Here is a 27481-nt window from a genome sequence, read left to right as displayed (position 1 = left end):
GATTAGGGATCAATAGAGACACCTTACATGGCTATAATGAATACGGTCAGTTACTTGCAAACTCAATATCCTTACTCTAGTAGGCTAGTAGCATACAACTTATCGCTTAATGTGATTGTGTCCAGCATAACATCAAAAAGCAGGAAAAAAAACAAATAGCTGGGAGATATTCACCGCAAACCTTGTTTAATTATGAAACTAAGAAACCAATCATCCTATCCCCCTATGACGGTTCTCTTCGTACAGTAGGAGAATAAGAACGAGAATCATAGATCTCCTAGGTATTCGATGACAATGCTTTTAGCTTGCAATCATCAAGGTAATTCTGATAGATATAAGAAGGAAAGCCCTAGGGAGCCATCAACAAGGACACCACCTTTACACCGCCTATTTTGTTGTGGAAAAATATCACAGCAAAGATAGGAACAATAGGCAACGACAAGGTACTAATCACGTTTGAAAAGAGGGAAGAAACTGCAAATATCAACCCTACAACACCAACAGAAGTTGTCTGCCATGCAACAGCAGTCCAAACCAAAGTCATCACATAAGACACTCTTCCTTTATGAAATCCCTCCATCTCTCCTTTCAAACTACTCCATTCTCCATTGGCAAAAAGGCCTATTAGAGATGCACAAGTTGCAACAAGTGCAATGTAGATTTGCATATTCAAGACGACAGAAAATGTCTCCTTCTTTAAGATCTTCTGGAAGGAATACTGCATGAGGGAAATAATAAGAGAATAAATGGCTGATGCTCCGAGGGTGCATAGAAAGCCAAGTAATTACTTCCCCTTTGAAACTTCCGTTTATTCTGCTTCTGAACTGACACCCAAGAGAGAGGCAGAGAAGGTGAAAATGACAACAGAATTAAGTATCAATGCTGTGAACTTTTGGGAATTGATAAAGAATGAGAAAATTGCATGAAAGACCAACTGAGTTGCACAAAGAAGAGCGTAAGTAGAGACGGAGATATAAAAGGCCAACAGAATACATCATTGTGGAGGTGTTAGTCAAAGGCTTTGTGGAGGAGGAACGGAAGAGGAACAGTGGGATGTACAGAAACGGAAACAGTTTGAACAAGGGTTGCCATCCATTTGCTATTGCCACCCTGGTCATAGTAGAATCTCCCTAGAAGAGTTGAAACAGCTTGACCAACAAGAAGAAAAGTAATATTAAGTGCAACCAGCAGCTGCCACTTCTCCCGCTTGAGTCCACGGAGAGGTGTAATCCATGACAATTGTCTCTTTCACTGAGCCTGATATTTTCGATTCTAGCATGGAGAAAGTACACATTAAGTTCCGAATATAATGGAAAATAAAGAAAAACATGTTAAGAGAGTAAAACTTCATAAGATTGTTATATTTCAAGTTTTCAACATTATACGGTTGTCATGAGATTTCACAGATGCAATCACATATAAAGTGGATTCATAATTTATCTCGTGATGCACAGAAATATACTTATGAGCTAAACTTTTTAATCTTCCTGACTAATCTTCCACAAGGCTGTTGTATGCAGATAAAAGAAAACAATAGAAGACAAGGACAGAATAACAGGTAATAACCAAGGCGCGGATTAGGCTGTCCTTAAGGAAAGATTTCGCCCTTCCAATGGTGCGTAAAGGCAACAGCGATGGCGTCTTCCTCACAGATTCAATGGTTAACAGCTGATCTAACTTTGCACTAGAATAGACTACCCTCTAGAACAAAGCAATATAAACTCTCTCGGCGGGCCGACAGAAGAAGAGAATAAAGAAAGCAATGATAGACTTATCGCTTTCTCGATTCGGGTATGGTGAGATGAAGGAATAGTCTCGCGACGAAGTTCTCGTTTCGTTTATTGGTTCAGAAGTAGTAGCAGCAGCTTGCACGACTTCTATCTTAGTCGATATAGACAGCAGCAGCACACGAGTTCTATCTCTCTGCGTCCTCTCTCTCTCTCTTCGTGATCAATTCCTCTAATGAACACAGCAGTGTTTATATAGAGGTATGATCGAATCATAGATGGAGAAGGACACCTCTCTAATTCGGTTTCACAAAACCAAATCAAAGTAGAACTCTCAAGCTGATACAGAATCCAACTGTTAGTGGAACTCCAGCCGAAACTTGTTCAAAAAGAAAAAGTTTAGGCTATTGATGATCCACTACCCACTAGTCTAACAGCCCAAGCCCAAGCCCACGACACCGACACGACGCGACTTCGGTCGCGCGGGCGGGCGCGCGCCACAAGGTGTGGTTTTGGGTGAGTCCTCCTCCTAACACAAAAGCCTTTGTACCCTAAGGGCACGCCCTTATGCTAGAGGTTCACCCTCAAATACCTCACTAGCTAGTGGTGGTTCATCAATGTGGGACTAAACAACACACAAGTATTTGAAATACACATGAAGATTCCAACATCCCCCACTATTTCAAAATACTTATAGTCCCCACTATTTTGGAATAGGATATTACAAAAGAAATGGGTTAACTAAATGCCGAGAGAATTGAAAAAACAATGCATAAGATATCGTTGCTTTTCTCGGGCTTGAACCAGCCATAGGGTAACATGTCTTATAATACGTGAAAGTGGTGGATTAAAAAATCTTTGAACCAACATTCCCTTGTAGTAAAATAGAGGACATGCACCCACATTGCTCCTTCATTATATGCCTGTTCTGCGGTGTTGCGCTTTTTGGCCCTTGCGCTACCTGTGTTAAGTGAATGCTCTAGAGTATTTGCCTGAATACCCATAAGAACCGACCCAGTTCTACATTCACGTAGGTGGATATCCATCAAGTGTACATAGCAGTTAAAATACACTATCTCATAAAAATAATGGACTATGGATTCCATTAAGAGTAAAATAACTCATCCTTTTTCTCATTGCTATTCAAGTTATACAAAGTATACAAAAATGCTATCTAGTCATAGGGTGGGACGTCTCAAATAAAGACAATAGCATACCGTATTTACTAGGTGACTTGTTTTTCCCTTTGAACCTACTTCATGGGATCTCCAATCACATAGGTGGGGTTGCCGCCGCTGATTAAGCCCTCTATCTAAGGCAAAAGTCCCATCCCCTCGACGATCAACCACTTGTCTCCTATTAAGTGGTTTTGTCGTCGAGGATCGCCAAATTTAACTCGACCTCACATAATCTAGAGCCACAACTCCAGATTCCAAAGAAATGCTTTATAGATCAGGCTGTAGTCTCGCATTTAATATGCCCGCTTTTCCCATTATACAATTTGCTCTTTGCCTTTGCTATTGCGGCCCCGACAAATACAATGCATAGGTATGTACTGGAGGCGGTTTTGTACCAATAGGAAGATCCGCCAAGAGGTTTCTAAGCCACTCAAACCTCAACACTTGCTTTATCTAAAGCAATAAGCTCGACTCCATGGTTGAACGAGCTATCAAGGTCTGCTTAGAAGATTTCCAAGCGATCGCACCTCCACCTAGGGTGAAAATATAACCACTAGTGGACTTGATATCATGAGAATCGATATCCGGTTTGCATCACAATAACCCTCTATCACAGGTGGAGTTTGTCTAAACCTTATGTCGTAATTCATTGTTCCTCTCAAGTACTTGGCTAATCTCTAACGACTCCAATGTTCCCGACTAGGACAATGAGTGTATCTCGCTAGCCTCGCTAACCGCATAAGCAATGTCGTCTAGTGCAATTCATCAAGTACATGAGACTACCAATAATTTGGGCATATCTAGATCGAAGTACACCATGTTGAGCATTTTTCGAAGTTCACTATTTGCCTCATAAGGTGTCCATAATAAAGCTTACTATCATAAAAGTTAAACTTCTTCAAAACTTCTCAACATAATGCTCTTGTGAAAGCCAGATAGCCATCATCGCATTTCGATGATTTTGATTCCAAGAATCACATCGCCTTCTCTCCCAAATCCTTCATTTCAAATTGGGAGGATAAAACATCTTGGTGTTTCTCACAACATCAAGGCTAGGACTCATGATTAACATGTCATCCACATATAGACAGATAATCACATATGAATTCACATCAAAAGATTTGAAGTAAATACATTTATCAAAGATCATTTATGTGATATCCATTAGACATCATGACATCTGTCAAACTTTTCATGCCATTGTTTTGGCTTTGTTTCAACCCATATAAAGACTTAACTAACTTGCATACCTTTTATGCTCATTCCCCGGTACTATATCAGACCTCAGTCGCTGCATCATATATATTTCTTCATCAAGATCACCATTCAAAAATGCAGTTTTTACATCCATTTGATGAATAAATAAATTATGAATAGCAGCTAGAGCCATTAGAACTCTTATAGAAGAAATCCTAGTTACAGGAGCATAAGTATCAAAATAGTCAATGCCTTTTTTTTCTCGAGAATCCCTTGACTACAAGTCTAGCCTTGTATTTCTCAATGGAACCATCTAGTTTCAATTTCTTTTTTGAAGATCCACTTGTAACGATATAGGTTTTTCCCCCGTGAGGTAGATCAACTATCTCCCATGTGTGATTAGCTATAATCGAATCTAGCTCGAGTGTATAGCATCCTTCCGTAAAGGTGCATCTCGAGAACTGATTGCCTCATTATACGTCACAGGATCATCATCAAGAAGAAATGTGTAAAAGTCATCACCAAAATTGGTGGATTTCCTGCCTCTCTTTTACTCTTCCGAATTTCTTGTTCAGAAAATTCAGGATCCGGTTGATTGTTGTTCACTAGGAGCTACCAACCTCTCAATGCCAATTTTCAAAGGAAACAAATTCTCAAAGAAATCAGCATTTTACTCTATAATAGTGTTAGCATCGACAAGGTTATTATCAGATTTTACTACTAAAAATCTATATGCAGCACTATTATGAGCATAACCAATGAACATACAATCAACAGTTCTAGGTCCCAATTTTCTCTTTTTAGGTTCGTTCACAAGAACCTTAGCAAGACACCCCCACATTTTTAAGTATGTCAGGGTAGGTACATGACCTTTCCATAACTCATATGGTGTCTTATTCCCTGTTTTTCTTGTTGGGTATCCTATTCTCAGATATGGCAAGCAGATAGGATTGCTTCCCCACAAGTTCAGTGGAAGCTCCAGAACTTACAAGCATAGCATTCATCATCTCTTTTAGTGTTCTTTTTTTCCGTTCGGCTACTCCATTAGACTCAGGAGAGTATGGTGGAGTAGTCTCATGAATAATGCCACTCTTGTCACAAAAGTCCTGGAAGGGGTTAGACTCATATTCTCCACCCCTATCAGACCGAAGTCTCTTAATCTTACAGTTAAGCTGGTTTTCAACTTCAAACTTTGTACTTGAGAAACATCTCACCCGCCTCATGCTTGTGTCTAAGTAAATATACCATGGTGTACCTAGAGAAGTCATCTATGAATGTAATATAATAAAACTTCCCCTCTAGACATGGTACTTCCGAATTCACCCAAACTGTATGAATAAGAGTTAGTAATCCAGTTTTATCTCTAGACACGCTTCTATTGTGGTTTCTTCGTGGCTTTAGTCTCAGCACATATCTCACATTTATCATTAGAAAAATCAGAAATATTAGACAATAAACCACATGCTTTCATCCTTTTCATATAATTGAACATTCACATGTCCTAGTCTACCATGCCATATATTAAAAGAGTCAAGCAAATAAGCAGAAGCAGATTCATTCTTATTAATAATAATGTTGTCAAGTACATTCAACATGAAAAGACCACTGTTATTACAATAACCTTTACCAACAAAACCCTCATTCTTTGTCAGAACAAACTTGTCACTCTCAAAAGTCACCTTGACGCCAGCTTTTCCCAGTAGGGACACAGAAATCAGATTCGAATTTAATCTCGTGAACATGAAGAACATTACTAAGTGAAAGTGGTTTTCCCCGGTTAACTTCGAAGAACCTTGCATGTTCCCTCAACAGAACAGACCTAGAGTCACCCATATAAACCTTTTCATCTTTCACTAGTATGTAATCCGAGAAGGCTTCAACATCACCACAGACGTATGGTGGCACTGAATCTAGTACCCAGCCTCTTCGGTGGCTATGAACACTTGTGACACGACAGCCAAAGAACAATATCATCTCCCTCAACTAGATTAGCATTGGGAGGATCATCGCTGTCTTTTTGTGTTCTCAGACCGAAAAGCCCTATGTCCAGGTTTACCACAAACATAACAATTTCCATTGCCAGTACCACTCCTTTTAAAAGAAGTGCCTTTGACCTTGAAATTCTTATTTTTGTTGGACTTCTGCTTCTTAGAGGTTTTGTTAGATTTGCTGGGATTACCTTCAATGATATTGGCTTTAGAATGAAATTCCTTAGACAACACCTCATCCCGAGTCTTGTTCTTTTCCTCTATGTGAATGTGAATGATCACATCCTCAAGAGTCATCTGCTTACGCGTTTATGCTTCATACTATTTTTATAGTGTTTCCAAGACTCGGGGAGTTTCTCAATCAAACATCCAAAGAACAAAGGATTCGGGTAAATTAATACCCCGCCAAATCATTAATCAAGACATGAAAATCATGGATTTGAGACGTTACATCTCTATCCTCTCTCATATGGAACTTAAGAAAATTCCCAATAGCATATTTCTCTCGAAAGTACCAAAGATCCTCTATTATGTATTTCTTGTTCAAACTCTCCCAAATATCATGTGCATTCTTATTTGAACAATAAATATCAAAATCTCATCGACAAGGTACTCAAAATAGCATGACGACATACCTTATTCCCATTGAGCTAAGCCTTTGATTTCTTTTCAAATCATTAGAACCCTCCATGGGTGTTGTGACGTTGAGATACTTTGCATAGTTGAAAGTACATCTAGGGCTGGAACACCCTTTCTCTCCATCGCTTGAAGTGTGAACCGCTGAAGGATTCAATCTTTGACACATTAGGTAAAAATGCAGCATTCAAGAGAGGCAAAGATCTCTCATAGACGGTTACTTCCATGACTCGCATTAGTTTCTTTGATCGGCGTGGTGTCAACAGGTGTAGACATCTTGTTCTTTCCTTAAGATTGTTGTATGCAGATAAAAGAAAACAATAGAAGACAAGGACAGAATAAAAGGTAATAACCAAGGCGCGGATTAGGCTGTCCTTAAGGAAAGATTTTGCCCCTTCCAATGGTGCAGAAAGGCAACAGTGGCGTCTTCCTCACAGGATTCAATGGTTAACAGCAGTCTAACTTTGCACTAGAATAGACTACCCTCTAGAACAAAGAATATAACTCTCTCGGCCGACAGAAGAAGAGAATAAAGAAAGCAATGATAGACTTATCTGTTTCTCTGATTCGGGTATGGTGAGATGAAGGAATAGTCTGCACGAGTTCTGTTTCTGTTTCGCTGGTTCTGTAGTAGCAGCAGCTTGCACGACTTCTATCTTAGTCGATAAGAAAGCAAAGACACGAAGTTCTCTCAAGGCCCTCTCTCTCTCTCGTTTCGCGGATCAATTCCCCTCTAATGAACACAGCTGTGTTTATATAGAGGTATGATCGAATCATAGATGGAGAAGGACACCTCTCTAATTCGGTTTCACAAAACCAAATCAAAGTAGAACTCTCAAGCTGATACAGAATCCAACTGTTAGTGGAACTCCAGCCGAAACTTGTTCAAAAAGAAAAAGTTTATTGATGATCCACTACCCACTAGTCTAACAGCCCAAGCCCACGACACGACGAGACGCGACTCGGCTCGGTTCGGTGCGGGGCGGGCGGGCGCGCGCGTGTGTGGTTTTGGGTGAGTCCTCCCTCCTAACACAAAAGCCTTTGTACCCTAAGGGCACGCCCTTATGCTAGAGGTTCACCTCAAATACCTCACTAGCTAGTGGTGGTTCATCAATGTGGGACTAAACAACACACAAGTATTTGAAATACACATGAAGATTCCAACAAAGGCTAGTTCGCTGTATTGGCCACTCATGTAAGTTGTTCAACTTTGGAGCATCCAACTCAACAGGCTTTCTCTTAAACGGACATATCCGTTAACGGACATGTTTGTGGGGCAGCTTATATAGTGTCTTGAATAGCTTATATAGTATCTTAAACAACTTTTTAATTTACGCTTATTAACTTGTTCGTGTTGGGGTTTATACCAATACCAATCGGTTCCCCCACTACACAGATAACTTGTATTTGAACACAATTCAACTCCGGACAAAATCTAAATATCAACTACAATCTATACTAACATGCCCAACTCGCTAAACAACTATTAACAACAGATAATAATGTAAAGCAGTAAAAGCAAACCACAACACAAAGATTTACCGTGGTTCGGCCAATGATGCCTACTTCCACAAGAGCCAGTTCTTAATAAAGTGGGAAGGAAGATTACAATCTCTCCTTTCGCCTCTCACCTTACTAGATCACTCTTTATCTCTTTACGTGGTTATATCTCTGTAAAGGTTCTCTCTCTTTGTTTTAGTCCGATTCCAATCCTTTCCGACTTGTTAGGTTAGGTTTTCCAAAACCTTGATTTTGGTTTTATCTCCAAAACCAAATTTCATGGGTAATCAGAGCAAAGGCCCACGAAAATTAGACTGAAGAAAGGAAAGCCTTCTTTGAGCGCTGAAGGCCAATGTATCTTGGAGATCGAAGCTGGTCGCCCCTCTATGAGAGCTGGTCGCCCTATTCTATCGAACTCGAGCGAAGTCGCCGCTTCATCCGAGCGCTGGGCCTCTAACATTTACAACGCCGATTCGCCTTTCTCTTCCAACTCTGTTTTCTCCTCATGTGAGGGATAACTCAACAATCTCCCCTCGAACAGTGAGGGGATACCTCCATGCAATTGCCAAATCAACAGAGGAGTGTGCTGCCATTCCGCAATAGCACAACAAACATCAAACTTACCTTTTGGTAAGACTTTGGTCATCATATCCGACCCGCTCTTGTCGGTATGGATCTTCTCGATACACAAATGCTTGTCCTCGAAAGTACTTCTCTAATCCAATGATAACGCACGGTATGTGCTTGGATCTAGAATGAAAACTCGGATTCTTGCTCAAGTGGATGGCGCTCTGACTGTCACATAGAACTACAAACTGTTTCTGCTTTAGCCCTAGTTCGTCAAAAAACCTCTTCATCCATAGCAACTCTTTGCAACACTCAGTGGCTGCAATATACTCGGCTTCAGAAGTGGAGAGGGCAACACACTTTTGCAACTTAGATTGCCAAGAAACCGCTCCCCGCAAAAGTAACCGTGATAACCGGAGGTGGACTTCATCGAAGTCAACATCACCGCCATGTCCGTGATCGTGTAGCCTTCAAGTAAGGGCTTACTTCCACCAAAGCACAAACATGATTTTGAAGTGCCTTTGAGAGATATCTCAATATCCACTTAACACCTTCCCAATGCTCTTTACCCGATTTGATGAAATCGCTTACAACCCCAACGGCGAAAAGCAATATCCGTCTAGTACACACCATGGCATACATCAAACCGCCCATCATGGATGCATAAGGAATCTTTTTCCATCCGACTCGCCTCATGCTCACCCTTTGACACATCTCTTTGGTCATGCGGAACCGCCACCAAGCGGATTAACCGACCGGGTTTCGCTTTTGATCCATGTTGAATCTCTTCAACACCTTTCAATGTAGCTTTCTTGAGAAAGCCACAACTTCCCACTCTTTTTCGTCACGAAAGTGATCCGTGATCCCAAGTATCCGCTTTGTTTGACCTAAATCCTTCATCTCAAAGGACTTACTCAAGTCTTTCTTCACTTTGATATCTTGTTGATGTTTGGGCCAACTATCAACATATCATCCACATACAAAGAATAGCACAATGAAATCCCCATCCGAAATCTCTCAACAAACACACAATGATCGGAAGCAGACTTCTTGTATCCTTGTTTCGCCATAAAGGAGTCAAACTTTATGTACCAATCGCCTCGGTGCTTGTTTCAACCCATACAAGCTCTTTATCGCCTTGCATACTAGGTGCTCCTTGCCTTTGACCTCAAACCCCTCTCGGGTGGTCCATGTAGACATCTTCTTCAAGGTCTCCATGAAGAAAAGTCGTCTTAACATCTAGCCGCTTCAACCTCTAGGTTCATACTTGCGGCCATACCCAATACCACCCGGATAGAAGTCATCTTCACTACAGAGAGAGAAAATCTCATCAAAGTCAATCCCTTTCCTTTGACCGAATCCCTTCACAACAAGGCGAAGCTTTGTGCCTTGGGTGAGGATTGTTCTCCTCATGCTTGACTTTGTATATCCACTTATTCTTGAGAACTTTTCTCCCCGTGGGTTTCAACTAACTCATAAGTGTGATTCTTATGCAAAGAATCCATCTCGCCATGCATGGCCTTCAACCACTTTTTCTTTGTCTCCGTACCTTCAAGTGCCTCTTGATAGTACATAGGTTCTCCACCATCCGATAGTAGCACGCACGTATGTGGTGGATACCGGTTGAAGCTTTATTCTCCTCCGTCGTAACCTCCTTGCCCCATCGGGCCGGGTGCCTCGTGAGGTTGCACTTCGCTTGCTCGTGGTTGGTTCATGCATCTCATCTGCATCTTCTATACCAATAGGTTCTATCCCATCATGAGCAATAGGATTCTCATCATGAGCTTCAAACTCATGGTTCTCGTGATTCTCAATGCCTTCTCGCGACGCTCCACAAGAGGGAACTTCTCGTTCTCAATCAACAAGATCATTGGTGAAAGCCTCAGAAGCTTTCACCCTCCTCAAAGTCTGCTATGGTTTGGTCTTCTAAGAACACAACATCTCGACTTCGATTACCTTCTTGTTAATTGGATCATAGAGTTTGTAACCAAACTTTTCATCTCCATAACCCAGAAAAATGCACCGCTTTGGCTTTGTCATCAAGCTTGATCTCTCATCCTTCGGAATATGCACAAATGCCCCGCACCCAAATACCCTCAAGTATCCATAATCAACATCTCTCACCGACCATACTCTCCGGATAATCACTATTCGAGGCTTTGCCGGGCGACAATGTTGATCACATGCACGGTCAGACGATTGCTTCTACCCAAGAGTTTCTAGGTAGCTTAGAGTGAGATAGCATGCATCTCATCCTCTCTACAATGGTACGGTTCATTCTCTCGCTATTCCATTCTGTTGCGGTGTCTTGGGAACGGTCCGCTCATGATTTAATCCCATGACTCGGGCAATACTCTTCAAATGGCCCAATGTACTCACCCCCATTATCCGAGCGAATACACTTCAACAACTTCCCAGCTCTCTTTCCACCATGTCGTGGAATTTTCAAACACGCCAAGTACTTCATCCTTGGTCTTCGACTATAGGCCCATATCTTCTTTGACGATCATCAATGAATGTCAAGAAGAACAAGCTCTCCCGGTGGGACTTCACTCTCATAGGACCACATAAGTCGGTGGTGCACTAGCTCAAGGACGTTGTCCTTTCGCGGAGACGGAATCTTTGGAAAGACACCCCGTGTTGCTTTCCTACCAAACAATGAGTACATGTATTTAAATGTGTACCTTTAATGTCCGGCATGGCCTTTTGCTTAGCAAGAACTTCCATCCCTTTTATGCCCATGTGACACCTCTCTTGTGCCACAGCTCAGATGAAGCTTCTTCTTCTCACAGATTCGCTTCGCTTTACACAAACTAGCCTCGCGGTTTTGTAAAGAGAGCAAGTTTTCTTTTCCTCCGGCCGCTACAATGGAACCTCTCGCGGCTTCCATACCCCGCTACCAAACGAGTTTACAAAGCCATCGTCATCTAGTTTCCCCGGCCGAAATTAGGCTTAACCGTATGTCGTGGACATGTCTTACATCCTCGAAAGTGTCAAGGTGTAGCCGACATTGGTTTCTACATGAACATCTCCAATGCCTATAATCTTCGAGACTCCATCGTTACTCCATCCTCACTTCACCATATTCACCACATACCGTAGGTAGTGAAGAATCCCCTGCGGCGGTGTGACGGATAGGATGCTCCCTCAGATCTATCACCCACTCAGATCCCGACATGAGGTACTAAGACAAAGACACACCACAACGACACAATTCCCACTAGGTCGCCGACTAGTGCGGTAGTATCTCCGCCTGTGTTTCGTTCCTCGCACCATGTCTTCATGTACACACGCTTATTCTTCTCATCCCTCTTCGATGTTCTCGCGACTCATATCTGAAGTGGCCTTTGTGGCACAATAGTAACATTGCCTCTCCGCCTTTAGGAGTTCTAGCTTCACCCCCTAGATTTACTTCGCCATCACCTCTAGAACGAGATGGTTTTCTGTTTTGACCTCTCCCCGCTTTCTCGCGGAAAAGGATCTCTCGAGTGAGAAGAGCCGCTTCTTGCACTCCTTCTAGTCTCCTCATTCAACAAAGACGTGGTAGCCATCTCCATGGTAACAATTCCATCCTTGGTCGCTCCTCCAGAGAAACCGCTAATGTCTCCCAACTTTCGGTAGAGCCTAATAGAAACAAAGCCTCAACTTCGCCTCCCAAATTGATCTTCATCAAATGCATCCGATTGATGATATTTCGTACTTCATTAAGATGCTCGACATTGAAGAACCTTCTTGGTACTTCGTGGTTCCGCAAACTTCTTAACGACTAGCACTTTGTTTCCACCCGACTTCCTCTCATAAAGGTCTTCGAAGTTTCTTCCATGATCAAGGCCGTAGTCTTTTGAGCCACATGGTGAAAGACACCGCCGCCAATCCATCGTCGAATGTATCCAATCGCTTCGTCAAGCTTTTTCCACTCAAATTTTCATCGGCCTTTTTTCTCGGTTTTACTCCCCTCATTCTCAATGGGAAGTGCCAAGTCCTTGCAAGATAGCAAGTCTTCCATCTTGGCTTTCCGAGATGGTGTAGTTCTTCCTATTCGACTCATCATACGAAAGTGTTCACGGAATGGTCCATCTCTACAAGTTATTTAACCTCAAATCTTCTCTCGTGAATTTTCACAAACACCTTTCCGACCAAGATTCGATAACACCCTAGGCTATTCTAACCAAGGCTCGATACCACTTGTTGGGTTTATACCAATACCAATCGGTTCCCCACTACAATGATAACTTGTATTTGAACACAATTCAACTCGGGACAAAATCTAAATATCAACTACAATCTATACTAACATGCCCAACTCGCTAAACAACTATTAACAAATGATAATAATGTAAAAGCAAGAAAAAGCAAAACCACAACACAAAGATTTACCGTGGTTCGCCAATGATGCCTACTTCCACAAGAGCAGTTCTTAATAAAGTGGGAAGGAAGATTACAATCTCTCCCTTTTCAGTCTCTCACCTTACTAGATCACTTTATCTCTTTTTTACGGGGGTTATATCTCTCAGAAAGGTTCTCTCTTTGTTTTAGTCCGGATTCCAATCCTTCCGACTTGTTAGGTTAGGTTTTCCAAAACCTTGATTTTGGTTTTATCTCCAAAACCAAATTTCGCGGTCTTGAAAGCAAAGGCCCACCTAAATTAGACTGGCTGAAAGCCCTCCCCTCTTTGGCCAATGTACCGAGATCGAGCTGGTCGCCTCTATGAGCGGGTCGCCTCTATTCTATGGAACTCGAAGCCGAAGTCGCTTCATCCGGCTGGCTGACAGCCTCGACATTTACAACCCGTTTCGCCTCGCTTTGTTTTCTCTCCTCATGTGAGGGATAACTCCAACAGTTCGTGGGTAGCTTATATATCACGCTATATAAGTTGTGCAAGACACTATATAAGCTGCTCAACAACACACTATATATGTAACACTAGTTTCTAGATAGAGCAATCGCGTAAAGCTAGTGTGCAATTTGGACTGCTAGGCACAAATTATATCAGCAGTCGAGAAAATTCCGCAGCCCAAACTGCGAATGTAGTTTGAGCTTTGAAGGGAGCACTGCATAATTGCAAATCAGTGTCTCTGTCCTTGTTCCTGTTGTTGTCAAAGCGTTTACTTTTTCACATTCTTGTTTGCAATTATTTTTCTATCTTTTTGACCGGTCATGCATCTTGGTTGTTGACTTAGTTTAAGACTTCAGGCGAAGAGAGCCTCCAGAGTCCAGAGGTCGTTGGTTCAGGTGTCCAGGTGATCAAGTTGTCTATACAGATCTTCCATGGCTTCTAAGCTTTGAAATGAGATTTGAAACACAGAATTTTGTTCGTTTATAGATGAACAGTTGATTATGGTTTATGAATATAATCAGAAGACATGATTGTTTACAGTACTGTTAACATGATAAGCATATTGCTTTGCATCGATCATGGATATGAAAGATGTTGCAATTCACTCAATTGTTGTGTATGTCGATGCACAGTCAACAATGTGGCACTTGTTAGTCTCCAAGTTCCATTATTTTAGAGCGCTGCTGAAAAACAGTTTACAGCTTGTCCCCAGGGAAACTGTGAGAATGCAATATATGAACAATGAGTACTCGCTGAACAATAACGTTTGTTACTTAACCTAAGAGTACAAAGTTACTTACTGAATTACAGTTATATAGAGATGTGCTAACTTTTACACCCGATTAGACTCACAGATCATAATCTATAAGAACTTTTCATTGAAAAGTTCACACTAAAATGATGAGTTCACATGAAAGTATTGCAAAGCTAAGGACCTTTTGGCTTGTGGCTAATGGCTTTAGCCTACCCATGCCTTTAGAGACCCACTAATACAGTAATACTTGTCTCATCTATTCCTCTCTTTCGAATTTTCCAATTGTTAAGGCTTTGCAAAAGGTTTGACAGAGAGGCATTTTACATGTACATTTGCATTCAAGATTTCAAGCACACATAACACATTAACACACAGACGCAGTCGCTGTGGAATGTGGATACACTTTTTATGAGATGTCGCGCACATTTATCCCCATCTTTGCAATTCCCCTTTTTAATCCATCGCCGGGTAACATGCATGGGTTTTTGGTTTGTGTTCTCAAAAGAGTAAACATGAGGCCCCTCTCACCCAAATTTTAGGTTCAACCAAATTCAAGCCTTGCACATCGGCTTTATGTCCCTCCTAGCTAAATGATTTGTGCCTTGTATTACGATCGTAGGACTCATTTTCTCTGATCATGGGTCTAAAAATAGGGCGGGTCACAGGTTGGACAGTAGTCCAATCGTCTAAGCATTTTTTTTGGTGACTCAATCGTCTTAGCTAATGGGGCTTTTAAGAATTAACTAGCATGTGTCCTGTGCTACGCATCAGTTCGCCAGTTGTTTCTCTCACTAAGAAAAGAGAAACAATTTTCTAAAAATGGGAAAGATATACAATTCCTATACATAAATTTTAGCTTTTAAATTAAGAAGACTATCCTAAAATTATTGAAGAAATAGGTGGTTCAATTTTAATAGAGATTAGGGAGCCAACTGTAATTAATAAATAGGAGAGATGTAATTTAAATAAACGTAGGGAGGTGGCTCTAAAATCTTAAAATAGAGAGATTAGAAATACACTGTTCGGTTGAGAAGTGTGGCTCCTACAAACCTGGCTATCATATAGTGTAGAGATGTCTGTAAACGGACAGTCCATTTAAGAGAAAGCCTATCCAACTCAAAACCAATTTGTAATAAGTAAAGAGGCCCAATCACTTATATACTGTTATACAAAGCTTCCCGTGTGGCACTACTTTTGCCTAACACGTGGACAAACATGCGTGGGTGAAATGGAGTAAACGGGCCATGTGAGGGAGTAATATTCACATCCAATGAATATCAAACACATGTCCAACACAAACAGAGCTACCAACCGACCTCAAATCCTCGTCCTCATAGCTCCCTTCATAGTATATTGACTCGACTCATGCAAGCGACCTATGCAACTAGTGCCCAGAGCAATGTCACCACCAACCGATCTCGTGTACTCGTCCTACAAGTTCGCTTCAAAGTGACTCGAGTAGAGTAGACGATCTCGTATAGTGCCGATCTCCTCAATACTCACTCTCCCCATCCCACAACGGCTCGTAACGTATGTCTTTATTACTGACATGCATGAAGACCGGAGCTTCAGGTACGCATCACAGTAAATATCCATAACTCGCCATCATGGCTCGCAAGTGACCTGAAGATTTGAACCTGACCTGATGCGGGAGAGCAGGAGGAGCGGGCACTTTGCCTATATAAAGAGGATGAGAAACTACGTCTGACCTAATTCAAGTTGGACCCTAGGGAGAGAACTTGATACGTAGGCGGTTCGTCCATACGAACTCGGTCAAACCCATATTCAAACATCATCTCCTTCATTTTCTTGCATCTATAAGGTTAAACCAAATACAACCTTTACAGGCCCTTTAGGCCAAATACGATAGCATGCTCTTATACCATATTAAACTTTGGAGCGTCCAACTCGAAACCAATCGGCAATGAGTCGAGAGTCGGGAACTTTAACATATACTACAAGGCTAAACATCCTATGAGGAACTATACTGAACATCTTAGAAGTAACTTTGAGTTTTCTCGGCTGCAATGTTGGACTAGTCCTACATAATTAACTAGGACACACTTTATACCTTAATAAGTGCACTTGGGTAAGTAACTAATTATTCATACCATAATGTATAAGTGAGTGTGAGAGACCAGATATTTTGGTATGAGGTCCTGTAAATAGTTGTAGAAAAGACGCGTACAATTAGGATGAAGTAACCAATATAATCTAGAATTACTATTATACGTAAACACAAATAATCAATCACATAAATAAGTATTTAAATCAATATTCCTACTCTCAAATAATAATGAAGTAATATATAAAGAGTCAGGATTCGTTCCACTCTTAAACTACCAAGACTTAAGAAATTCAACTAATCAAACACAAAGAAACAATGATGAGAGTAATGTTATATTGAGATATTTCTATTATACGATTATACTATGGATTCAAATAAATCTAAATTAACTAAACTAATAAAAATAGAGTTTTGATGGAAGAGAAAGTTATAGAGAAGAGTAATCAATAATCCACCTAATAACTAGTTTCATGCAAGAATCGAATTATTCATTGAAAAGAGATCATATTTAGGTTTTCACGCAATGATTCAACTTAAAGCCTCAAACTTTATTATCCCTAGCAACAACCTACATCTCTATAGTCATTATTACTAGCATGTAGGATTATTACAACCAAGTCTCTGGACTTAATTACAACAATCCCCTAGTTTAATTTATTATATGCTTATTTTGGAAGTCATACAATAAACTAAACTCATTGAAATACATACACAATGAAATAATTCTACTAAGCAATCTATTCCTCATTAGGTTTCATAATCACTCTCTCTAATGGGGGGGGGGGGGATTAGCCTAATATCATTGGATTAATTAAACTAAAATAATGAAATGAAGACATAATGTAAAAAAGAAATAATTATTGAATTCAATACTAAGGCTTTTATTAAAAGATTCTAAACTTATAAACTAAAACTAACAAGAGAGAGAGATAGAACCCTAATTTAAAACTAAACTAAATAGGGGAGTAGCCAATTTTTGTTTTAGCCTTAACCCTCTTTATATAGGAAAGGGTTAAGTTATAATTTTGTGCATGGACTCTTAGGCTAGGTTATGGACCCATAAATCAAGTCCATAACCCAATTGGGTAAATCCAAGACTTCTAATTTTGGTTGTGTTACTGTAGCACGCAATTTCACTAATTTATACTATTATGATCGAGTCATGGTCTAAACCATTAGAAAGAGCTTTCTGAGCCGGTTATTTTGATATAAAATGGGCCTAATTTCGAAGCTTGAGTCCAAAGATATGGCCTTTTGAAGTTCTGTTGACTTTTCATCAGCTTTCTAATCCAGTTTGATTTTCACTTAACAGCTTTGACTTAGGTTTTTTAAGAACTTTTTCTCCATGAAACTTGGGCTTTCTTCATAGAACTTTCATATCAATCACTTTGGCTCCTTTTAGCGCCTAATTAGTAACGAATTTATATTTATTCAACTCCGAAGCCTGGAATACTCAAAAACACATAATTAGTGATAAACCTATATTATTAATAACATAATTGACTAAATAGAAATACTATTAAAGGGTTTAAACTACAGTTTTGGGCTCTTATCAAACCACCCCCAAACAGCATTTTGCTTGTCCTCAAGCAAATATGTGAAATTAAAATAAGTGGCCAACAAATGTATTTTTAACTAGTCTCGTTTCGTTGAGTGCGATTGCATTGACCATATGCAATAATGCCTTAAACCACTAAGAATTCCCTAGTGGACGAGTTATAGCCTCGTGAGAGTTTTCTAGAGAAGGTACTCACAAACTTCATTTATACTACAACGACTAAGAAATAAAAGTAATTGTTCCCTAATTTTATCTCGGAATCTATACATCTTACTAGTATTTAAACAAGGATGATCATTCTAAAACTTAAACTAATACATGTATAATAATCAAATCATCTTAAGATAAACAACTATACAATGAACTATGCAACGACTATGAAATGCAATGGCAGGTCCGTTTCTGAAATTTTTGGGTAGCGTGCCTAAGTAGGTTCTCACAAGGAATGTGTCAAAACACATAACACTCACTCAAGTTTGCTAACTCTAGTGTGCAATGGGTACACGTTTCCTCATAATCTCAATAACAATCTAAGGAAGCTGAGGTCGATCAAACACATCTACCACTTACTATCACACCAACCTATTTCTAATTGAGCTAGAGGCCTCTATTAGGTGATACTGGGTGTAGGTGTTGGTTAAAGAAAGAAGAAAATGGATATTAAAAAAAAACAAGTCTGAGAAAATAGGGTCTTCATATTATGTAACTATAGAAAACCTTGTTCTTATTTTGCTTCTACACTTTGTTTCCATCCTTAGCCTTTTTATTTTGGCTTTTTGACTCCTTTTATTCTATTTTTGGAGTTTTTATTTTATTTTATTTTTCTTTTCTTTTCTTTGGATGGAAAATTCTTTTCTTTTTCTTTTCTGAAGCAACTAACTAATTTTTGTTTACACAGGTTTTTCTCTTCTCTTTTCTTTACTCATCCTATTTCTCAGACTTATCTAGATAGGTAGGTTGATTTGATTTGATTTATTTTGTTTTATTGGGTAAAGGATTTTTGGTTTGTGAAAAGGCTAATGAAAGGCTCAGTGGGGCGACTAGCGGATAATAAATTTCATATAGGTGTGAATTTCTGGCTATATCGATCCAAAGAGGGCCTAAATTCTTGCTTAGGATATGGTATGGTGATCAAGCAAGTAGATGTGTGATTTCTCTACCCATAATTTACTTCTCCCTTGTGTCATCACTTAGATATTTCACTCTTATGAGGCTTTTAGGCTAGATGCTCACAAGATATGTATTAAGTACTCTAACCTAGGTCTTAGAAAAATACTGCCAAGTACAATCAAAGATGTTCATGCAAGATGTTCGTGAAAAGATGCAATGACTATTACCTATATATTAATTTAAGTTTCAAAAATTAAATCCTAATTCAAGTACTACATGAGATTTCTAGACTAATATTATCATGGAGAAGGGAACAATACCATAATCACTAAGTGCCTAGTATACACAATATTTATGATTTTTTAAATATTTTATAAAGAAAAGTGCGTAATTTACATCCTAAAAGTGCATAATTTTTGCAAATGTTTCTATCCCACCCCCAAACAATTGAACGCTTTGTCCTCAAAGTGTAAAGAAATAAGAAAAGAATTTACTATAAAAATGCTCATGCAAGATGTTCATGAAAAGATGCAATGACTATTACCTATATATTAATCTAAGTTTCAAAAATTAAATCCTAATTCAAGTACTACGTGAGATTTCTAGACTAATATTATCATGGAAAAGGGAACAATACCATAATCACTAAGTGCCTAGTATACACAATATTTATGATTTTTTAAATATTTTATAAAAAAAGTGCGTAATTTACATCCTAAAAGTGCCTAATTTTTGCAAATGTTTTTATCCCACCCCCAAACAATCAAATGCTTTGTCCTCAAAGTGTAAAGAGATAAGAAAAGAATTTACTATAGAAACGTGGTAAAAATTAGCAGTACCTGTAATAGAAATATTATAAAGATGATATGATAACATGAAATACAATTAAACTGTTACGTACTAACTAAATTGGAGTAAACGTGACAGACAATGGGTGGCAAAACGTTTTGAAATAAAATACCAAAATACGCCACCCCCAAACAAAATTGGAAAACTCTTTTTAAGTTTGAAAATTTTTGTTTGGCCTATACTTTAGAAAAGTGGTATTGTACAAAAACTTGGGTCTTTTAAAGTTAGATTCCCTAGACTTAATGTGATATATATGTGTTAATATACAGTTTACCATATATCAATAATCTAAATAATTGTGGATCTTTCCATAAATAGTTAACATGGAAAGCACCATCAAACAAAATTAAGCACCAAGATTTCCTATGATGTGGTTTAGTGGAATGGGAGTGAATTCTGATGGATCTAGAACCTAATTGAGCATACAGTTTCTTCTTTGTCCTCCTACGAAAGGGATGCTAAGTGAATGAACATGAGAAAATGGATGGTTGTGGAAGATATATGGGATGTGGATAAATTTGAGAAGGAAGGAATGGTAAAAAATGAAAAAGTGTCAGGTGGCTTGTCCTTGGGTGTTACTTCTTCACCTGATGGGTTTAGAAAGTTATGAAGCATAGGAGAAACAAGAAGGTCAAGTACAAACTCAATGGTTCTTTGAAAAGGTAGAGGGCGAGGAACATTCGTGATGGAAGGTGAATGAATGACATGAGGATGTGAGGTGGGTGAATGGTGCTCAACTAGTGTTCTTAGTTCTATATCATTAGAGGCCTTGAGATATGCAAGACATTCCTCAATAGGTGGGTAAGAAGAATCACTGGGATAGAGGGTGAAAAATTCTTCTTCTGTCATGGCGTCAAGAGATGAGTGGATGTCAATAGGAGGGGACTGGCGAGGTGGCAATTATGAAAGGTTGCAAAAGAGTCGAAAGAAATCTTCATCGATGTTATCTACATCTAGGGAGTAGAAATTGTGATCCTTGCCTTCTTCCATAAGAGGGGCATCTACTAGTGTGGGGACTAAAGCGTCAGCCGCACTAATATAAGGTACAAAACTCTCAATGGAATTCACTTCTCCTTCTACAGGCAAACCTAGTTGTCCCTGCTTTTGTCTAAACATATTAACTTCCACAGAAAGATTCCCAAAAGAAAGAGTCATTGAGCCATCCCGACAATTGATTTGGGCATTAGCGGTTGCCAAGAAAGGACGCCCTAAGATGATGGGAATGGAATCATGAGCAACTTCTACGTCGAGAATAACAAAGTCAGCTGGATAGTAAAAATCCTGAACTTTAATGAGAATGTTTTCAACTACACCCTTGGGATACTTAATAGAACGATCGGCTAACTGCAAAGTCATTTTGGTTGGTTGAAGTTTTGTTAGACCTAGTTGTTTATATAAATAAAAAGAAACTAAGTTAACACTCGCTCCCAGATCTAATAAAGCAGTTGTTATGAAGGTATCACCTATGGTGTATTATACAGTAGGACGACCAGGGTCCTTGTACTTAACAATTCCGTTATGTTCAGATAAAGAGGGATATTGTTTAGTTAAGAAGGCTTCATTGGGTATGTTGGTTCTCCTCTTCTTAGTGCACAACTCTTTTAGAAACTTAGCGTGTCCAGATAAACTTTTTATAGCATCTAGAAAAGGTAGGTTTATTGGAACGCCCGTATTTAAAATACGTATTTAGTTATTAATTTATTAATTAATTAATTTAATTATTTATTTAAAATTCGCTGGATTGGATTTGGGATACGTGGGCCTGATTTCTGGGCCCGAGTCTGTGTTGGGCTTGGGTTTCAAACTCAAGTATATATTCGTATTGTTCTAGAGAATAGGGTTTTAGAGAATAAAATAAAATAAAAATGGAGGCAGAGATAGAAGCTGGATTTCTAGAGAGTTGGAGCGTGACGATTCGGACGATGAGGGATTCGTCGAGTTGAGTTTTAATACATGTGAGTAGTTATGTTTTCTTTTTATCGAAACTAGAGTTTTACGTCTACGAATAAAAACATTTACTGTCGAGTGTTTCCGACAGTTTTTATAATTATTTATTTCTGTCGATATCTTTTGGTTTTTATTTGAACTGTTGAAGCTCGAAAGAGCGTCAATGGAGGCGCGAACCTCCTCCTCTTTCCTGTAAATATTTGTATTGAAATACTGTGATACTGTGGGGGGGGGGGTGTCGATACATTTTATTGAACTGTGGGAATGGTTCCAAACTCAGGAGCTTCGTTAATGGCGTCGCGAGCCAAAATAATGGAATCGTTCTGTTCTTGGTTGGTTGAACTCATTTTTGTTGTTGTGGGTTTGTGGGTGTTTGAACTCGTTTTTGTTGTTGTGGGTTTGTATTGTTGGAAAGGAGTGGGGTTGTTCTAGTTATGCTGATGCTCAGTAAAAATCGTTAATGGCGGCCAGAGAAATCGCCCCTTTAGATTTGATTAGGTGAACTGTTGTTGTTTGGGTTGGAAGGGATTGTGGGTGATGGGGTAGTGTAGTGTGTGTGTGGGGGATGTAGATGGTGCTGCTAGAGCTTAGAGAAGCCATTAATGGCGGCCAGAGATTTATCCAGATCTAGTTTGGAGGTAGGAGATTGAGTTAATAAATCGAGTTTAGCTTTTGTTAAAGTGGTAGGGGTTTTGCATTGGAGTAGTTTCGGTTGGGTTTTGTGGGGTGGAGGAGAAGAACTAGTGGTGGCTGGTGTGGTGGAGGGGATGATTGCGATTTGGATCCAGTGCTCCCCAGCTCACCAGTGCAAGTCTAATTCGGTTGGGCCTTGGGCCGAAATATGTTTGGTTTGGGCCAGTTTTGTTTCATTTGGGCTTTGGGTCAAAGACTTTAGATTTTAGTTGTTGGGCCCGGTTTTGTTTTAAGTTGTTGGGCCAGTTCTAGATTAAGTTCCATGGGCCATTTTCATTTGTTTTGATTGGGCCTGGTTTTGTTTTAAGTTGTTAGGCCAGTTTAGCTTGATTGTTTGGGGCCAGTCCATAGGACTTAAAAATAGAGATCCAAATGGGTCTTTCAACATTTAAACTTTTGGGGCCGGGTTCTAAGGTTTTGGCTTGGCCAGTTGGGTCCGAACCATTACCTTAGTCATGAGCCCATGAGCCATGCACATTGACCTTAGCCATGAACCATGGCAATGACCCTGAACCTGCTGAACATGGAAACGACAGTTTGACTTTGACAATGACGTGTCGACTCTGACTTTGACCTTGACCGTTGACCATTGACTTTGACTTTGACCATTGACCGTGGACTGTTTAATTGTGCTACGTTTTATGTGGTAAATTGTATGGACAAATCAAATGCTAAAATGCGGTGGAAACTTGTATAAATTTGGTTGTCATTATCTAAGAAAGATTTGACGTTGATATTGTGTATATTTTGACACGTGACGAGATAGAAACTTTAGGAGATATAATATTCCTAAAACGCTATAAAAATATTATGCGATACGTTTGAAGCAATTGTGACATTATATAATATGTTGGGATATATATATTAAAGGCAATAGTTTTGGAGAAATAAATGTATAAACGCTCCATTATTTTATCTGTGAGATGCTACTAGGAGGTAGTAGAGTATTTGTGAATATTTCCCATGGGAGTGTGGCGTAGTGCAATAATATATTGGCACGTGAAAGAATGAAAGTGGTTATGAGCTATAATTAAGATATTTCTAAATATTGTGGCTTAGTGCAATAAGGTATTTGACCTGCACGTGATATAGTGGAATTATTATGAGTCATAAATGTATGACACTTGAATAAACTACGTAATGAAAATCCTAGAACCTAGCTACCACAACTCTTGTGATTTGACCCTTCGGGCATTCAGTGAATCTGAATGGCCCTTCTGGCGTAAGTAATGTTATTGGCCCTTCTGGCGTTTCAATAAAGCTGAATGGCCCTTCTGGCGTAGCCGAATGGTGGCTTGATTATTCCGCTCAAAATTAGAGCGAGATCGAGATGCGATATTTTATGCCGTATAATGGCAGTACTTACATAATGGCTTTCGTGTGAGGGTTACCTAGTGTGCAGCATCCCGCTCAGGGTAGTTACGCATGGAGTGGTTCATTATGTAAGGGGAGGCATGTGGATGTACATGTTAGGCGTTGGGAAGCGATTGTGGTAGCCAGGGAAACTAGGTAAGACATAGATACGATGTGATTTTAGGGACATGCAAAGAAAGCCTTAATTAATATAATTATGGTAATATGTTGGTTAATGATATACCTTTAGATAGATGATTGTATATGGTTTTGCAGAAGGGTGGGTCAAACTAAGTACTCGTGCAGAGACGACCCACTCTGTAATTGAGCATAAAATACGGTACGTATATAATATGCTTGGTTGGTTATTTGTTTAGTTCGAACCTAAGGCGCCTCGATGGAGGAACTACATGCCTTATTTATTATGCGTATGGTTTGTTGTGTGGTTAGTGGGAAGTTAAGGCGCCTCACAGTGGCGGAGCCAGGAATTTGAGTGAGGGTGAGCCACCCAAACAACCAAACATACAAAAAAATAATTAATAATAACTAATTTCTTTTAACTAATAATTCAAACTTAACCCAACCACAAAATAACTATATTTCGAACATCAAATATCTTATAAAATGATACAATAGGAACATTGGATCAAGAGTCTCTAAAATGTAATGTCCAGAGAAGAGGGCAAGAGCTGGTAGAAAGCAGTAGACAACTAGACAACGAGGAATATTGAAGTGAGCGGGTAAATGCTAACGCTAAGGTATGCAACCCTTTGCAGAAACTTGAGGCAGGGACTGGCAAGCAGAGTATTGTTGCGAGAGTAAAAGATCTCAATAGGAGCATTTTAACATTTTAAAACCCACCACTGAACAAATATATAATGAAAACGCTAGTAAAACAAGATCACGGTGCAAATTCCTTCTTGAACACCTACAGAAGTAGCTACCAAACGTCCCATTACCCAAGATCACATACGGAGTTTACCAGCTTCACTAACGAGTAACGAGTCCATTTCCATAATCTTTGACCAAAAGTCATCATATCCACATACCACATAAGGACCTATTTACAGTCATTATTTTCCAACACCCTAGCATGGGTTGGAACATCTTCAATCTTCATAAGGAACACCAATATGCTGGGATCTTGCATCTGGCATAAAAACTCGTCCCTAAGTCCCTAACACAACCTCTATTGACTAAAAAAAGTAAACTCCACCATTTAATTAAACACACCTCAGGTCTCAGTTGGCAGTCACAATAATGACAACCATAATTAACACTAGAACACATTGACTCCCCTAAAAAACTCCTAAATACAACTAGAAATAGACCTAAAATAGACAACAGACAAATTGCCCTTACAGTTGCAAACCTAAGTATTTAGTAAATTCATGACAAGAAATTAAGTAAGAGTTGCCATTAAATAATATGGTATAGGAATCAGTACAAAAAGATAAAATAAAAAAAAAAAAAAAAAAAAAAAAAAAAAAAAAAAACTAAATAATGTGAGTCTTACCTAGTTACTCCACAAGAAGTCAAGAATAGTAGAAACTTTTTAGTAGAATAATTGAGAAGGGAGTTAAGGAGGAGAAGTGGAGTGCCTGAGGGGTTTATTTTTGTTTTGGGTTTATGGTGTTTTTTTTCCCTTTATTTTGTTTTTTGTTTTTTTTTTGGTTTGACCGATAGATATATTTTTTTCAGGAAAATTGAGGGTAAGCGAGTATTACCACTGGCCCCCCAGGCTCCATTTTTACTGGCGCCTCAATGGAGGAACTACTTGCTTTAATTATTGTACTTAAGGATATTGTATTAGTCGTTGAAAGTTAAGGCGCCTCGGTGGAGGAACTAACTGCCTTATGGATTATGTATATAATTGTATAAGAATATGTTGTATTTTAGAGCTACTCACACCAGCATTTTTTATAATACTGACCCGATTTGCATGTTTGCTTATCGGGTGTGTTCATTAAATGAGCATAGTTGATAAGTCTTGACAGGTTTAGTGTTGAAGAAGAGTGGTTGCTGCTTGTGGTTTGCGTTAGCGTTGCATTTCAGGATATGTTGTTTTCCCTTGAGGTGATATAGATTTTCAGTCTAGACAATGTTTTTTGTATTTTCATTTGTAATTTTAATTAAAGAGTTATTGAAAGGAGAGTTGTAACCTAATCTTATTTGTGAAGTTTTGTAATGAATAGGACTTTTGTTTAATGTTAAATTCTTATAGGTTTTTAATTTTCCACATAACTAAATTGTTTATGGGTTTTTGGGAGTTGAGAGTGCGTCACACCTCGAAGATCGAAGAGTCAGGAACAAATAATGTTTTTCCGAATTCTATCGAAATTCGGGGTGTGACATTTATAGTCAGATTTTTAAACACTTCCCTAATCTCATCAAAATTCTCGTCCTTTTTAGACACAACTAGTCTCTGGGGATACAGTGGTTTATCTCTATATTTAGCATAAGGCTCAAAAGTATTATTAGTCTTTGCGTTATTTTTAGTCGTTTTCCATCTAGGTGTCCATATTATAACCTCTACAGGTGTAGGATCATCAATTTCTATGGTGGCATTTAGTAAGGTTGCACCTCTTGGTTGTGGTGGGACTGGAACTTCTACAGTTGTAGGGCCTTCAGTTTTTATGATAGTATTCGGTATGGTTTCATTTTCAGCTTTCGTTTGCGGGCAATCTGTAAGCATAGTCACTTTGTTATCAACTACTCTCCCTGAACGAAGGGTAGTGACTGCCTGTAGGTCCCCTTGGTTTATCTTATCATTACAGTGAATACTGTTTATTTCAAAGGCGGTGTTTGTTGACTTAGGATTAGGTAATCTTGACTGACCTGAAAAAACACTTTGTTTGGTTATTATTTTGGTTAGGAGACATGTCAATAACCTTTTGGCACAAAGACTGCATCATTTGCATCGTTTGTTTCATCATATTAGAGTTTTGATCATGGTGATCTTTCATCAAGTTGGAGTTTTATTAAATAATTTGATTTTGTTTTTCCAACAAGGTCACTACTACTTTGTCAGTAGATGGTTGGACTGGAATAAAGGCTTGTTGAACGTTCATGTCTTAATGTTGATAGTTCTGGGTCATGGGCACTAAACTTCTATTCTGGTCACCTAAGTATCCTTGCCCTTGATGTGGAGTTAACTGGTTGAAGTTTGATGGTTGTGGTGGTGGTTGTGCATAGACAAGAGGACAATAGAAGTCGGAATGCTCAAGACATAAAATAGACATTACATCGAGTATATTTAATGTTCATGACTGGAGTGGGTTGTTGTTGAGTAGAGAGAACATCTACCTTTTTAGTGAGGGCATCGATAAGAGTTTTAAGCTCGGGATCATGTTTAACCTCAAGAGAAGAAGGAGAGGAGCGGGAAGAGTCATGACCTCCCCAATTGTTGTTCCTCTTAGATTGATCTTCTAAGAATTTATAAGCCTCCAAGGCTCCTTTACTAAGAAAACTACCCCTAGTCATGATATCTAGAACCACTTTATGATAATGTGAAAGCCC

General features: G+C 39.2%; 1 pseudogene; it reads right to left on the bottom strand.

Moving 5' to 3' along the window:
• Positions 1 to 245: 245 nt before the first annotated feature.
• On the bottom strand, positions 246 to 25710 carry LOC147474380 (putative purine permease 11 pseudogene; annotated as a pseudogene).
• Positions 25711 to 27481: the final 1771 nt, after the last annotated feature.

Source organism: Coptis chinensis, chromosome 9, assembly GCF_015680905.1.
Source record: "Coptis chinensis isolate HL-2020 chromosome 9, ASM1568090v1, whole genome shotgun sequence".
Classification (NCBI taxonomy): Eukaryota; Viridiplantae; Streptophyta; class Magnoliopsida; order Ranunculales; family Ranunculaceae; genus Coptis; species Coptis chinensis.
The sequence above is the reverse complement of the archived record's forward strand: the minus strand, read 5'-3'. Positions and strand labels throughout refer to the sequence as shown.